This window comes from Triticum dicoccoides, chromosome 6A (genome assembly GCF_002162155.2).
Source record: "Triticum dicoccoides isolate Atlit2015 ecotype Zavitan chromosome 6A, WEW_v2.0, whole genome shotgun sequence".
NCBI classification, from domain to species: Eukaryota; Viridiplantae; Streptophyta; class Magnoliopsida; order Poales; family Poaceae; genus Triticum; species Triticum dicoccoides.
In genome coordinates this window covers 48,608,239-48,625,018 of record NC_041390.1, presented here as the reverse complement: position 1 = coordinate 48,625,018, position 16,780 = coordinate 48,608,239, and positions in this window count along the sequence as shown.

Sequence of the window (16,780 nt, the reverse complement as noted above, 5' to 3'; positions counted from 1 at the left end):
ACAAAGAGTCCGTCTCACCCGTTGATGATGCAGTGTCAGAACAGACGGCCGTCTCACCGCCCTCCACCGATCCTTCACATTATTCACCGTCGTGGACGCAGCCTACGAAGGCATGCTTCACGATAGATTGAACACGGGCGGTCCTGGCGTGCTGAGCCGTTTCGACGAGGTTGGTGTGGACGTCCGACTTAGGGCCTGACTCGCCGATCCGGCCGATGAAGACGTGAATTCCGCTGAACGGGACCCGGTACCCGTACTCAATTGAGCCGGCCTCGGGGCCCCAGCCTTCGTCGTCGATGTAGAGCTTGCCGCGACGACTCTTGGTCATCCGGCCCATATCATATCCCTTGAGCCCTTCGAAGTTGCCCTTCAAGAACTCAAATCCACTGTGCACTGGCCCCACGATGGGCGCCAACTGTCGTGGAATTGTCACGACAGATGTCCTAGCGAAAGGACTTAGTCGTAGGGCCATCGCAACTAGGAAGTTTAAAGGGGTTAATCGGGACAAAGGACACGAGAGGTTTTATACTACTTCGGCCCCTTACGATGAAGGTAAAAGTCTATGTCTAGTTGTGTTGGTATTGTTGAGGTTCGATCACTAAGAGGCTTAACTCGCCGGCTCGGTTATCGATCTCTTGTTTCTTGCCCTAAGCCGCCACCGGGTCGTCCCCTTATATACACGGGTTGACGCCTGGTGGCCTACAGAGTCCCGGCCGGCTCATAATCGTGTCCGGCTCGGTGACTTCCTTTACATGCCTTTCTTTACAAGTCTTTCCTTACATACGGCGGTTTGCAATATTGGCCCTTAAGCCGCCTCTAGGCCTTTGGGCCTTCTATAAAATTTGATAAACTATCATCTTAATGTTTACTAGGCTTCTTGTGTAACCCGTCATTGGGACTGACCCGGCCCCTCTTGGGCGGGTCATAACTGATAGCTATATCCCCAACAAATTGACTCTGTGGGTTCACCATCACAATATGCTTCTTCCCATAAGTTTACGCTTTCAGTTTGAATTTAATACATATACGCGAGATGATACTAATTCGGGAAACATAATCGTTCGCTAGACTGGGCCGCCTGTTAGGGCGCTCCAAATGCTTATTACTTCAAGCCCACCGAAGAGGTACGCTGCCGGGTCTGGAACCGCTTTGCTGATCTCTTTCTTTTTTTAATCCAATCATCCCTCTTTGATATAGGCCCTGTTTGGTTCATAAGTCTTAAAATTTTTTTAGTCCCAACTTATAAGTTCCAAGTCCCTAAAAAGTCCCTACCTGTTTGGTTCTGGGACTTATAAGTCTCTATAAGACCATATTACAACTATAAGTTCCTATAAGTCTCTCCTTAAGAGTTTTATTTCATAAGTTCCAAATGCCCACTTTAAATCCCTATAAGGCCCTCCTGTTTGGTTTAGATGAGACTTATAGGGACATTTTTAAGTCCCTAAACCAATAAGTCTCTCGAAACAAACGCCATGTGAGAAACATCCTTTGTGGTTCAATCTTACCTGCGCCCGTCTCCTCCGACACAAACTCTCGTCGAGCTCGCACGCGCCCATGGGTGTCCGGCACAGGTTGGTGCTTGCCTAGCCTCTCTCCCATGAATACTCCACCGTTGATGCGATGGGAAAGATGAAGATGGAGCAACAAGATGATCAGCCGTAAGTCAAGGCCGTTCCCACAGGTCAGGGTGGACGTACCGAGCGGGCTTTTCGGCCCGCTCGTGGCCCGCTCGGTCTTGGCCCGCTCGGTCCTGGCCCGGTAAAGAAATCAGCCGGTCCGGGCCGTCAAATTAGGCCCGAGAAAACGTCGGTCCGGTCCGGGCTTTGACCGGTCCGATCGGTCGGACCGAGAAAAGGCACAGCCCAACGCACGGAGTCGCACTCTGTTCGTTCGGTCGCTCAATCCCGACGCCGCCTCCGCATCCCATCCCGGCGCCGCCGCCGCTGCCCACCATACAGCTGCAGGAGGGAGGGAGCGCCGCCTCCGCCGGCCGCCGACCCGCCGTTGCCGTCGTTGACCACCTGCACCTCCTCCACTTTCCGCCATCTTGTCTCTCCCCTTAGTCTCGTCGACCAACACCTCCTCATCTGCACCTGCACGCGGGGAAAGGAGTAGAGGAGGGAGCGCTGCACCTGCCCGTCGTCGTCGACTGTCGCCATCTCCCCCGCCGTGGACGCTATGGAGATGAAGGAGCAGCTGCAGCAGGTCTCGCGTACAATACAGTTTCGACAGATATAGCCGTAACGTCAGTTTTGTCAGACAATACAGTTTCAGTTGGAGCCGTAAACTGATCATTTTGCATGACGATCTCCTCCTCTGTCTTCATTTGCTTTCCAGAATCAAAAGGTGCCTACACAGCAGCTAAACACAACAAAAACAGACTCCCAGGCAACATAACCAGCCGGTCCATTCGGTCCTCTCGGGCCTAACCGAGCTGACGCTCACACGGTCCGGTCCAGAAAAAACGGCTCGCTGAACATCTCGGTCCGGTCCGGTCCGGACCGGCCACGGCCGGTCCAAAGCAAGGCTCGGTCAGGGACCGGACCGGCCCGGACCGCGTCCACCCTGACCCACAGGCAATTCATCCGGCTACGTATCTCGCCGAGGCAGTGGCAGCAACAGCCAAGGCCCAAGTCATTGGGATTCCCTTTTTCTCCGCGGCTCCATACTTGTTTGTTCTCGGCTTTGGCCAACGCAGCGGACGCGAGGGGGAAAACGCAGGCGGGGCGGCGGGGCGGCGCTGGACTTCGCCGGCACAGGCAGGCGGCCGCGGGAGACGCGAGGCGCGGCGGCGGCGTGGCGCATGACTTCGCCGGAATGTAAAGGCGGCCTACGGGCGACACGAGGCGCGAGGAAGACTGGTGGATCCGGGCGCAACGTTGAGGGATCAGGCGGCTAGTGCGGCAGCTTGCTCCGATGGCGGCGGCGTCCTGCTCATCGAGAGAAAGTGAGAGATAGGGCGTGAGGGAGACAGGAAGGAAGGAGAAGGAGTAGGGGCGTAGGCCGAGGGAAGCGGGCAGGGCGGGGTGCTCCTGTTGAGGCGGCGGGATTCGGTGCTGGCTGCTTCCGAGGGATCGAGCTTTTGTAGGAAGGATTAAGCAAGCCACTGCGCTGGAGTAGAATGTGTGACAGGTTTGCACCTCACTCTACTGCCCGCGATTGATTTCTCTGGTGAAGAACGTATCACCGTGTTTCAATACATCATGGCTGTAGATCAACAAACACTCGGATGCTCAACCTGTATGTCTATGTGGTACATCAATGAAGATTAACGGTTCAGTCTATTGATTCAGAGTGAGACAAGGCCCAAACAGAATAAGCTCATTTTTGTGATGAGTTCCCTAAGCACCAAACCTAGCTTTTTAATTACAAATTTCAGTATTTGACCACTTTATTTCAGTTTCATTATAGATTCCATAATATGTTTTATGCATTAATATAAGATTTGTAGTATTTTGTGGAGCAATAAGTTCCGCATAGAAAAGAGATCACCTAAATTAATGACAGGTTCATCTTATCTTCGATAAAAAATTCCGCCCCCCTAATCTTGAGTTCTAATGAGAGTTGCTGAAGGAAAATTCAGCCAATTAACTCTAAGTAGGTGTTTTTGGTATTTCCCAATGTAATTAAAAATTTGCTTCTCTCATAATATGATAGGTTCATTGTCCGTAAAAAATATCAGCATGAATTAGGCGTTTTCAAATGAAGTTGGACATGTTTACAGTGATCAACCGGATATCGTTACATCAGTCTTCAATATGAAGTTTAATGATTTATGAGAGATGTTAAAAGTGGACATTTGTTTGGTACAATTCAAGCATGTAAGTAATTTACATACTGATTTTCCCTCCTTTGGTTTAATCTTTTCATATGATCTAACTTCGTCCATCTATTTTTCTTTCTCTTTTTTTGGGTTATCCAGATTTATACATCATGGAATTCCAGAAAAGAGGCTTGCCTCATACTCATACTTCAATTTGGCTTAAAGGGAACAATCATGAGCTGTCGGCCTCCTTCATATAAAGATGGTTTGATTTCTGCTGAGATACCTGCTCCTTTGGTTGATCCCCTGGGTTATGCTGTTGTGGATGAATTTATGATTCACGGTCCATGTGGAGAACGCGAAGTTAATTAAGTGTGCATGTACGAAAGATGGATTGTGTTCCAAACGATTTCCCGAAGATTTTAATGAGCAGATATCAGTTGACGATAGAGGCTTTCCTATATATCGTAGACGTGATTTGGGTCACTATGTGTTAAGGAACAAGGGTACAGTTAAGCTGGATAATCGATGGGTACTGCTGCATTGCTTACGTCTGCTTAAAAGATTCTAAGTGCACATTAATTTTGAGTGGTGCAACAAGACAATTTTCTCAACTATTTGTTCAAGTATTTTACTAAGGGCCATTATGGTTGCTCGCATAAGGTTTCAACCTATGATCAAATGTAGAGCGTTTGTTGCCCCTGGTGTGCCAACTGGAAGAAATGAAATATTAAATTTTGTTAAGTGCTGGTAATAATTCTGTTTCTTATGTCTTTTTTATTTTGTAGTGATTCCTGCTATTGCTAACCATTGATTTTCCCCGTTCCTTCCACTTTGTCAGGTATCTTTCTGCTTGCGAACCGTACTGGTGTATGTTTGCTTTCAATATACATGGTCGTGAGCCTTCAGTGGAGAGATTGGTTGTTCACCTTCCTGGTATGGATGCCGTAATTTTCCATCAGGATTTTCGATTGAGCAAGTCATCAAAAATCCAAATGTACACAAAACAAAGCTAACTGAATGTTGTGACTAATCAAGATAATGAGGATGCTTAGACATTTTTTATACTTGAATTTCCCATGAGAATGGACTTGGGATAACTGATAAAATGTGGAACAAGAGGCAAAGGAAAGAAAAGCTTGGTGGTCGAATCATCCGGATTCACGATGTGCATCCTGGAACTATGGAACTTTTCTATCTTCGGATATTGCTCATAGTGGTCACAGGTACTGCATTCTTAGAAGATGTCAGATGTTATAATGGGGTCACTACTGTTGCCTGGTGGACGAACAGACCATTCTCAGTTCATAATTCTGCAAAATATGCTATTCGATTTGGTGGCAAGGTTGTTGTTCTTGGTGGGGATTTCAGACAAGTGCTTCCTGTTGTGGAAGGAGGTGCCAAAAATGAGATCATTGGTGCTTCCTCTGAAGCTACTACATTCTACAACATTAACAATTTTCCAAGTTGACTGTGACACTGCCACATACAGTTAACCGTGCGAGAACATAGGTTTGAGAAGACAAACATATCCGGTTAAAAATTCTCATCAAGGATGATTCCCTCACCTGAGTTTGATGGTTATGGCTATGAATACATTGTTCTCTTACTGCTCTGTCATCATCCTGTTGCTCGACCATGTTTTTCAATTTTGGACTACACCTCAATACTGCTGGAGTATGCAGTATTCGTATTTATTACGTAAGGTTTATTCATTTCAATAATTTAATGCTGAATTACTGATCTGGGGTTACCTTCTTGCAGCTTTTAATGTTATAGAATGGCGCAAGGCAGAGAGGCCTTATCTGCATCCTGTTGCTATTGGCTCTGCTGTGTATTATTTGATTAGGTATAGAAAAGCAACATGGAGAAGCACATGGTGACCAATTGCTGATGCGCCAGGTGCCTACATATATCTCGAAACATCACAGTTGATGATAGTCTACATTTATGTTAAAGTGCTTAATGTGGTAACAAAGTTTTTCCCTTGATTTATCTAATCAAACATATGTTTTTTCCCATGAAGTTATTTAGGCATTTCTTTGGTTTTTCTCAAAGTTTTAAATAGCGCGCTAAGCATCTTAGCGTCGGACCTCTTTAAAATGCTATAGCGTGCTATAGCGGAGCTATAGCGCGCTATTTAAAATGTTTGTTCATTTGTTTGGACCAAAGTCTCTTAGCGCAAGACCTTTTGTAAACGCTATAGCGTGCTATAGCGGAGCTATAGCGGGCTATTTGAAACAGTGGTTTTTCTGTTGAAGAGCAGCAGTGCTTAGGGGAAGTGGCAAAGCATTTCTTTGGTTATCACCTTTGTCGCATAAGCATTAGATGTGGCAAGAGCTAGCAAATTTGATTTGTACGATATGGAGTCACTTTTGTTAGGGATAACATTGATGTGACCACTTATATCTATTTCCGTGGGCCTTTCGAATGGCGCTCATCCACTGCAGTGCCCATGAGTAGGCAGAACCGCATGAGCCCACGAGCGCGATCAGCGGCCTACTCCCACCTTCTGGCAAGCACGACTGGGTGGGCGGATCCAACCAGAGTTTCCGGGAGGTTTTGCTCCTGCGAGGACGCTGTGTCGCAGGCCACCTCTGCTCCTACTCCGCTTCCCACGCTGACGGTGCTAATGGACGGGTGCGCGAGGTACGTAGGGGAAGTTGAGGGATGCGGAGGTGGGCGAGGAGGACATGGCAGTTATCACGGTACCGTGATCGTTTAATCTGTGGTCCACCTCCTTACGTTCGTTCCCTGCTAAAATAGAAAGTGGCTTGTTCTGTCAGTTACATATATCCTGAACTCTGATATGCAGTACAGTCGTCATAAGGAGTTACCTTGGAACCAGGAAAGTTCTTTAATTTTTGTTGATAAGACGACGAAAAATAATGGATACAATTATGGAGAAAAAAATTACTTTGGTTGAACAACCTACAACCAACTGCACCATGCTTGTCATGCTACTATGTGATGTCATTTTCATGGTATCTTCTAGCCCTTAGCCTACAAGTTTTGCCAACTCTAATGACTCACGATGCAGACTCACATAGTGCATGATCACGTCTTAGCTTTCATGTTAATTCTGCACTTTGAAGGAAGTTTTTTTTTTGGGGGGAAACCAAGGTAATTTATTTTGATCCAAATTCAATAATAAAATTTGATCAATTCCTGTATAATCTATGAAAGTTTCATATATTTTCAGGATTAATCAGGTTGATTGATAAGTTATTCTTTCATTTTGTAGTCTGTATCTGGTGAAACTTTGTAGGCCAGTTTCACATACATATAGAAATAGTGTCATTTTCCTTTAAAAAAGATTAGCGTTGCATGTTGATAGTAGCATTGGCCAATAATTTCACACTGAATAGAATAAGACAGATGGACTGGGTTGTCGTGCACAAAGACAGATAAACTAACGAATAAGAACTCTCTTATTTTTTTTGTAACTGTTGCAACGCACGGGCTATGATTCATGGTTTGGACAACGACCCGTAGCAACGCACGGGCTATGATTCATGGTTTGGACAACGGCCCGTAGCAACACACGGGCATATTTACTAGTCAAACTAAAAGGGCCGACGGCAGCTTTGCGATGTCCAAGGATATTTTTGGGTCGCTGTGCACATTAGGAGGACCTTCTACTGTTGAAGCCATCCTACAACATGTCCAGGCCACCGTCACTGAAGACATGAATCCAAGCTGACGGCTGCTCGGACGGATGATGAGATTGAGCGAGCCCTCTACCAAATGGGTCCCACGAAAGCGCCTGGCCCGGATGGTCTGTCCGCCTTGTTTAATCAGAGACATAGATGTTTGATCAAGCATGCCGTTTGCAAGGAGCACAAAGAGATTTTGGAGGGTAAATTTTTTCCAGATGATTTTAATGACACGGTATTGGTTCTAATCCCCAAAGTAAAATCTCGAGAATTTTATTTCCAATTTTGTCCAATAAGCCTATGCAATATTCTCTATAAATTGATGACTAATTAAGGTTGTTTGCTAACAACCTTAAGATGGTTCTTCTTATTCTCATTTCAGAAGAGCAAAGCACTTTTGTGCCAAGCAGATTAATTACGGATACCATGCTTATAGTGTTGGATCGAAGGCGTGAGGCTACACAAGCGAGCAGTAGAGACGAACGAAGGAGAAAGGAAGACGAACACTGGGGTTTTTTGCGAGGCCCAACTGCTTGCCCCTTTTCTTTCTTTCTTCTCTTATTATGCGCTAACAGAGCTGAAACGTAAAACCAGTTCAGAACGTGTAAGTCAGCCGTGCCATCCCATGTCCACCCGATCGTCGTGGTGTTGCCATCACACAAACATGCAATCGTGCCATCCCACGATCCGCTTGCGGTGGCCTAGCTATCTAACAGAAAGTCCAAGTATACTACACCAAGTCGTGAACAAACTCACGCTGCATGGCCCTACTATTCAGCTAGGAATCAACTACTTAGCGCGTATCTACACGTTGTAGTCACGTGCACGTACGAGCTAACCTTCTGAACTAATGCATGAAGCTAATGACTAATGCAATATCTGAACCTGCCATTGTAACAAGATTTGCACCAACAATCACCTCCCTAATCTTGTTACTCAACTTGTTTCTTTGCATACCAAACCTTCATGCCGTCTCAACCTCGGCATCTCCGTTGCTGCTGCTGGACTTCAGACATTGCTTCCTTGTTGACCTGTACACAACCCCAGTTGATGTCTTGAGCAGCACCTTGTACAGTTGGTTGTGTGCTCTTTTTACCTTCATTTGCACCTTCCCAAACCTGTCTCTAATCCACATGAATGTATCATCTAGCACTACTCTATTTCCATCCTCTGAGAGCTTTCCAAGACTGATTATGATACTGCATAAACTTGGTACAAAGTATACCTCGGTCAGATGCAGCTGCTCACCACTCTTGCATTCAACAAGGATTGAACCTTTTCCTTCAATAAGAGCTGTAGACCCACCTCCAAGCTTCACACGTTCACGGATGCTTTCATCTATCTCCTTGAGTTTCAACCGTGAGCCTGTCATGTGGTTGCTAGCACCACTATCAAGCCACCATGCATCAGCTGATCCATCCATGCTCAACAAAGGCTTGATATTCTCCTCATTCAGCAGGAGGAAATCATTGCCTTTCTTCAGAAGCTCCACTCCCGGCCTGTTCATGCCGAGTGCCACCGGCGGCGGCGGCGCAGCCGCCGACATCGCGGCCGCCGGCATCGTAATGGCAGCCCTCAAGGCCGCTAGCCGCGTTGCTGCCGCTGGTGTCGTTGAGGTAGTCCGCGTGCTTCCTTGTATGGATCCTGCAGTCGTCTTGTTCACGAGGGCATGCAGCACGCCATTCTCTCTGCAGAGCACGTGCTGCACCTCCAGCAGCTTGGCCTTCTCCTCACTTGCGTACACCAACAATTCTGCTTGTGTCCTGTACTCATCGGGCATGACATGCATCTTTGCATTTACAGCGGCTAACTCACCGCGTACGCTCGGCTCAGCCTCAGCCGTGGCAGCCTTCAACTCGGCCACCGCAGCTAAGGGGCAAAGCACCTCATTCACCTTGATACCTTCTGGCTTGATGACGTCCGCGACCTGCTCCTCCGCCCCCTGTGCAAGCTCACATGCCACGGCCATCAGCAGCCCCGGCTCATAGTCGACGTCTGCAGCTGCAAGGAGGGCCTTCTCTTTCTTCAATGCCTCACACTCGGACATGAAGTGTCCTTTCTTCCCGCACTCGAAGCAGGTAATCTTCGACTTGTCGAACTTGCAACGGGGCTTTTTCTTGTCGTCATCTCGGCCGCGGCCACCGCCACGCCCGTAGCCGTCCTTGCCGCCGTTGCTGGAGCCCTCTCCTTTCTTCGTTTCTTCCCGGACCAGTGCCTCCAGCTGCGCGCGTGAGACCAGGATCAACTTCTCGCCGTCGTCACCACGGTCTTGGCGCCGCCCGGGCTCGTTCTCCTCGAATGCCCGCAGCCGCCCAATGGCCTCGGCGACCGACATCTTCTTGATGTCGCCCATTTGCTTGATCGTCCCGATTATCGGCAGGAAGCGATCCAGGACCGCCACGAACAACCGCTTTGACAACAGCATGCTCCTGCAGTGAGCCGGCGCCCGAATGCACTGACTTCTTCACCTCCTTCCATGGTCAGGCGCTCAAAACGCCTTATGAGGTGACTGATGCGTGCCTACACAACACGCTCATCACCGATACGCATGGTGCGGATGGCCTCCCAAGCCTCCTTCGCCGACTCGTATTCCACGATCGACATCATCACGTCGTCGGGAACCGACTGCGGGATAGCAGCCATGGCTCCCTGGTCCTTGGCCTCATCGACGTCTTCTCCGGTGATCGCCAACCACACGCCCATTGGCTTGAGGATGATCTTCATCTTCGCCGCCCACAACTGATAATTGCTTTTAGTCAGCTGGGGGTACTGAATCGGCACTCTGACGCTCCTCATCGGCGCGGCCATGACAACCGTCCCATCGCCGGAGACGCTGGCTCCGAGCCTCTTGCTCGGCGGCGTGTACTTTCCGCCGCCACCAGCGTCGCTCTTCGTCGGTGACTGATCTCCCATTACTACACTCCGCCGCCGATTCGCCTCCAGCCACAACCAGGCTCTGTATACCAAGTGTTGGATCGAAGGCGCGAGGCTACACAAGCGAGCGGTGGAGACGAACGAAGGAGAAAGGAAGACGAACATTGTCTTTTTGCGAGGCCCAACTGCTTGCCCCTTTTCTTTCTTTCTTCTCTTATTATGCGCTAACAGAACTGAAACGTAAAACCAGTTCAGAACGGGTAAGTCGGCCGTGCCATCCCACGTCCACCCGATCGTTGTTGTGTTGCCATCACACAAACATGCTGTCGTGCCATCCCACGATTCGCTTGCGGTAGCCTAGCTATCTAACAGAAAGTCCAAGTATACTACCCCAAGTCGTGAACAAACTCACGCTGCATGGCCCTATTATTCAGCTAGGAATCAACTACTTAGTACGTATCTACACGTTGCAGTCACGTGCATGTACGAGCTACCTTCTAACTAATGCATGAAGCTAATGACTAATGCAATATCTGAACCTGCCTTTGTAACAAGATTTGCACCAACACATAGCATATGAATGTACCCATTCCATCCGGACCAGAAAGAGGAAGAAAGCTCTGTGCGGAGTTAAGCTAGACAGATGAAAGCGTGTGACTGGATTGAATGTTTTTTTCTTGAAAGGATGATGCACCAAACGGGTTTCTCGCGGGCATGGGTCGTTCAGATCATTATCTGCTGTGTTACTTTGGTGAAGTTTTTCAGTTCAGCTGAATGAAGTTTTTCAATTTGATGTGGTGGGTCATATTGAGGCTCATTTTTCTTATTCTCCTCTGTGTGTCTGCCAAACTGCAAAATGGAAATAAGAGGCATATGTTAAAGCTCTTGCAAATGTGATACAAAATAATAGCTATAAGAATGCACATGCTATACATATAGAATTGACATTGTATTGCTCTTAAAGTGGGTTGATATGGATATTCGACATTTAGTGAATCACATTACATCCGCCAGAACTAAAAATCGTTGATAGAGTCCATCCATTCACACTGAGTTTGATATCTCCCCACATGTATTCATATAGGCATGTTATATTTGATGGTTTTCATCTGAAAAATTATTATCCCATATATCTGAACATACCTCTTTTGATCATTAGATCCACGATAACTCTCCCAATCGAGTAGTGCTGCTGTGCTGCATGCACTTTTTATACCAACCACGCACTGAGAGGATGTGTCAAAGTAGGGAGCATGCTTTCAGCATGTGTCATTAACGTGTCATTTGCGTATCTACACGCGAGCACGTGACACTTCTTTTGGTTACTATTCTCCCCACATTTTATGTTCATAATTGTACATGCTTGTATATTCCTTAAATATCTATATCTGCAAGTTGTACTGCACAACCTATATAAGTTATGAATCGAATGAATTAATTGTACACTTAATGGATAGAACGTCGAATGTGATGGATGCCTCTTGCACCGAGTTAGTAATTTTGTTGTTATTACGTTTTGAACAGTAACCATTGTATTAAAAAAATAAAATTTAACTACATACATAAATGCTAAGCATATACCTACCTGATTTTTATGGAGATTAGTGTAAGTGTGAATGCATATATGACCGGTACTGGGTGTACATAGTGAGATCTGAGGGGGGAAATTCAGTCTACTTATTTACAACAACTTGCCTAAGTAGATCTAGTCATATAGAGATTTGCTATAAGGAAAGAGAGAAAAGATAAGGAAGTTACGTGATCGGTAGGTCATGTGTGTAATGCATCCATATTTTTTCTGAACTCCACATGTCTATTGTACCTCTAATTAAAATAGAGCTTGTAACTTGTTTGGTGACTTTGTTTTGCATGTCTCATACGTGTTGTGGTTATGACGTTGAACCTAAATATTAGAACAGGGAATCGTCCATGACTCATAAACTTTCAGGTCTCCTAGAAACACAAGCTTAACTGAAATACTATCCCATGTCAGATCTCAATCTCATAATTCAACTCTAAAAAGGTTTATTTTTGGATATTTTTCTAGAATCAACGTGGAGGCTCAAAATAAGCAACCAACAATACATAAATATAATACGGCAATCAAAAGGAAAAGATGAGTACTTACAACGATGTATAATTTTTCCAAATAGGGGAACCACTTAAGGACGTTACGAACTCCGTCCAATTCATAGCCAGAAGACCTGAGACACAAAACCTTCATGGTGCACATGGAGTTTGCCGAGGTGAGTGGGCTTATTCCCTGAAGAAAAGAGATAATGGAAATGAAAAATAAATATCTAAGTGCATGATTGCCAAATGCAAGGATGTTGCTGTTGCTACGTACCTGAGATACTAGTATCCTGGAGACGACGGGTAAGATAGGGCCCAATACCTCCAGTCTAGGCGCCCTAACTATACGTATAGTAGCACAATCATCAGAGTGGTGAATATAAGGTAACAGTACCCTTACAAGGTGAGGAGCATCGTCGATGACCAGCTCGGCCTCATCATCGCTATTACGGAAGCCAATACTCGTAAGAGTTGGCGAGCTAACACGGAGGCAACCCGTAGCACGAATTTCAGCTATGTATAAGCTCTCCAAGGCACGGCATGCAGAGAGCAAGCTGTGAAACACATCCCCCGAGATGGAAACGAACATCAAGGAGAGCTGCTACAGGAGGGGGAAATTCATAGTCGGCATGGAGGGGGGGGGGAATCACAATGGCTGATTTTGATAACGAGGAGGCTGGGAGAGCGGAGCGCGGATGGTGGCAGTAGTTTCTCTTGATTATATCCAGGGAAGCGCTTGTAGTTGTTGTAGGTGAATTCGAGCTCCTGGATGTTGGCGAGGGCTCGGGAATGGAACCAGCTCTCTGCATCGGCGTCCAGGTCATCGGGGAAGCAACGGATGGAGAATCGGCGGGCGGGGCCATCGTGGTTGGAAATTATCCCGGACACGGCAGAGGGAAGGACAGTGGAGGGGGAGTGGGAGTTGGCAGGGGATCGGACCTCGAGGTTCAGAGGCGTGGAGCGCCAGAGTTTGCGCCACCCGGGGGAGATTGCCGGCGTGCGGCCGCCATCCTTTGCGGGGAGGAGCGAGATGATGGTGCAGAGGATGGCGTCAGGGAGCGTGCTGATGAAATCACCAGAGATCTGATCGCGCTTGCCGCTACGCTCGTGCCCGGCCTGGGATTCTCGCTGGTCCATGGCCGGCGGCCGGCGATTTGGGCTATCTGGGCGATAAAATTCGCCCACCAGCCGCCACTCGCGGCCTCGTTCGAAACCGGGGCACAAGCGCCCGGCTGGGGAATCGAGTGGGGAGGGGAGGTCTGGGAATGGAACTGGCTGGGATGGAGACTAGGGTTGGCAACCGGCCGGCGGCCGCGACGACGGAGAGGTGTTAGGGTTCGGGGGATTCGGTCAGGCACCACACTGTCACTCGGGAGTTTGGACTTCTGATCCCCCTGCTTGCTATTACTTTCCAAGTTTGTCAGTGTGTCGCAGTTCGATTCCTGAGCCGTGATTTCTTTCCACGTCTGGCGTATACTTGTCCGCCGCAGTGTGCAATGTTTTTTTAGCACTGCACTTTTTTTTGAAAAAAATAGCACCGGGTCTTTTTTTTAATGCACACCGGAGTTTGTATTCTTTTCTTGCCCTTTGTGTGGCTGAGGGATTATGTTGGGCCTCTTGGTCCATAAAACATTTAAAGTAGTACCATATTGGTTTCTCAAAAAAAATTGGTTTTACTCTATACTGTACACATTAGATGGATCTAGAAAAACACATTAGATAGTCTTGCTATGACTATTCAAAGTCAATTACGCATCAGATCATCAAGATTGCAAATGGGGAGCTAAGAGCGTCTACAACCGGAACATTGCCAAAATCCGGCCTCCAAACGCCCGCACATGCGTCGGGCGCGTCCTCGAACAGTGACCGAACATCACACAAAAAATTGTTCCACAACGACAAACATCATTTTAAATTACCAAATCCATATTATTACATGCAACATAAAACTTACTCTAAGCGGAGCTCGTCCGGCTCTGCCGTGCCCATGTCCAGCGGCCGGTTGTGCCCCTCAGGGTGTTGGTCAGGTCGCCGTCGAGGTAGAGTAGGACATGGGACACAGACATGCCCACGGTACTCAAGGCGCCGCCATATCCCATGCCCTACTCTTCCTCGCTGGAGTCCAGAACCATCACTGTCGCGGGGCTCCGTCGTCTCCTGCGCCCGCTACCTTGCATGGATGACACGGCGCGCCATATTGGCGTTGGCCGACACCCATGCGTTAAACTCCTCCATATTTGCACGCCAACGAAGCAGTTGCGCATCCGCTAGCGCATTCGGACGCTAGACGGACCACACCACCTCCGGAGAGACAGCAGCGACAGACACAGCTCGCGTCAGATCCATGCCCTATTTGCGTGGACGTAATGGATTGCCGATGGAAGGTGTCTAAGCGGTGTCCTTGGGTGGCTTCCTTCCGGTAGAGGCAAAGCGCAAGGCGGACGGTCATCTCTTCCTTGAGGCCGCGTGAGATGAGCTCAGGATCAACATATATGGAGGTATATGACTCGGATTGCTGCCAACCGTGCCGGAGATGGTAGGAGATCGCCGGACGGGAGCTTGTAGGCAGATGGAGTGGACTGGAGGGGCGGGGAGTGGAGTGGAATGCGGCTTGGGTTTTGGTCGGAGGTGCGGATAGGGTGTCGGGTGGGCCAGCGTGGGACGAATCGAACGTGGAAGGCGTGCCCGAACGCCTATAGGCGTCCCAATATCCGCCCCAGATTTGGGTCGTATATGGGGAGTGCCGGCCAGTTCGCGCATTTGGGCCGGATATAGAGAGGCCGATTGGACGACATTTTTGCATCTGGACAGTGATCGGACAGCCCGTCCGAGCGTTTGGGGCAGGCATTGGACGTCCGGTTGTAGATGCTCTAACTCAATCAAGCTTGTGTAACTCGTGGTGTGGTCGTCTTATAATATAGCAACAAAACATGCTTCTATTTTTCATAATTTTTGCTGGCCTACTAAAGTAGCTCATCCTCGACGCCTTCTCTAGCGAGCTGCTTCGGTACCCCATCCATGACGACTTTCCATGTGTCGTTCTCTGGCAGATGATGACACACTCGCCCTAACTAGGGTGGACGATGGCTGCGAGGTGCACCTGAGACACATCATAGATGATATTTGCCGCTTTCGTTGGAGTAACAATTAACTTTGCAAAACAAGATTTGCCCCCCTGAATGTCGAGCTAGACGCCGCTGCCTTATTAGCATCACAATTTGACTATGATATATCCCCCTCCCCACAATAACTACCCCCCACCCACCCACCCACCCAACCCCTCACCAACTCACGTGTCCTCTGCCTCCGGACCTTCATCAATAAGTTTGGAACAAAATATGTATCAGGCTAGCGTGCATGCTTTTATCCCAAGGTAGTACACTTGTGTTCATCTTGGCCGTTTTATATAGCCTCCGCACATATTTCAAGTCTTGCTTCATTCTACTGCAACTCACGGTTGATAGGATTGACAACATTATGCGGATCTTCTCCCTCCTACCACTCCCTCCTTGGATTACCTAAAAAATATCAATCCTATGTCCAGACCAAATTAATTAAGATCAAGGTCTTTGCATGGCTGCTACTTTTTGATAACCTAAGCACAAAAGACATGTTAGAATGCATTGAAGATGTGAGCGGGAGGACAATCCTTGTATGATGTGCCCGACCCAAGCTCATGAGGATAGAGACCATCTTTTCTTCCCCTGCAATTTCAGTGTCTGGTTGTGGAACTATCTGGCTTGATTGGAACAACAGTAGAAATTTTATTATGGCTCCTTGCAAGGGCTTTGGGCATCGTTTATTTTTTGAGGTTGTTTTTTTTACGGCTGCATGAAAAATATGGGTTTTTCCCAATGGGAAATCTTTCAGTGGTGTGAGACCCTCTTTTGCCTCATGGCATTGTAGATTTGTACATGATATTTCTCTTCTTGCTAATAGAGTGAATGACTGTAACATACCAAGACTATTGGCCTGGATCAATGGCCTACCTTAGAATGTAGGTAAGTTGATTGGTAGGTTATTTTTTATTCCTTCTTGGACCTTTGTCTTGTATACATTTTGTGTTTGAGTTTTAATAAAGGGCCATAGAACTTCTGCTCCATAGTAAATAATAAAAAATAATAATTGCAAAGTACATTTCTGACAACTGCAAAGCATATTTTTGTGTGCCGAAAACATTTTATTCTTACTCTCAAATTGTATCTCTTGTACTTCTAATATTGTCGGTTGTAACTTTCCTTCTCTAACATAATTAAATCTTTATATATAAAGTAGGTTGTTCAGTTGATAAATTCCTTGTAACCCATGTTTTGAAGTTAATATAACCCATGCAGTCCTCCAAGGAGGTAGACACGCTTAACTAATCTATTGACCTAATTTACATGAAATTTGAGCCTACTTTTCCTAATCCCAT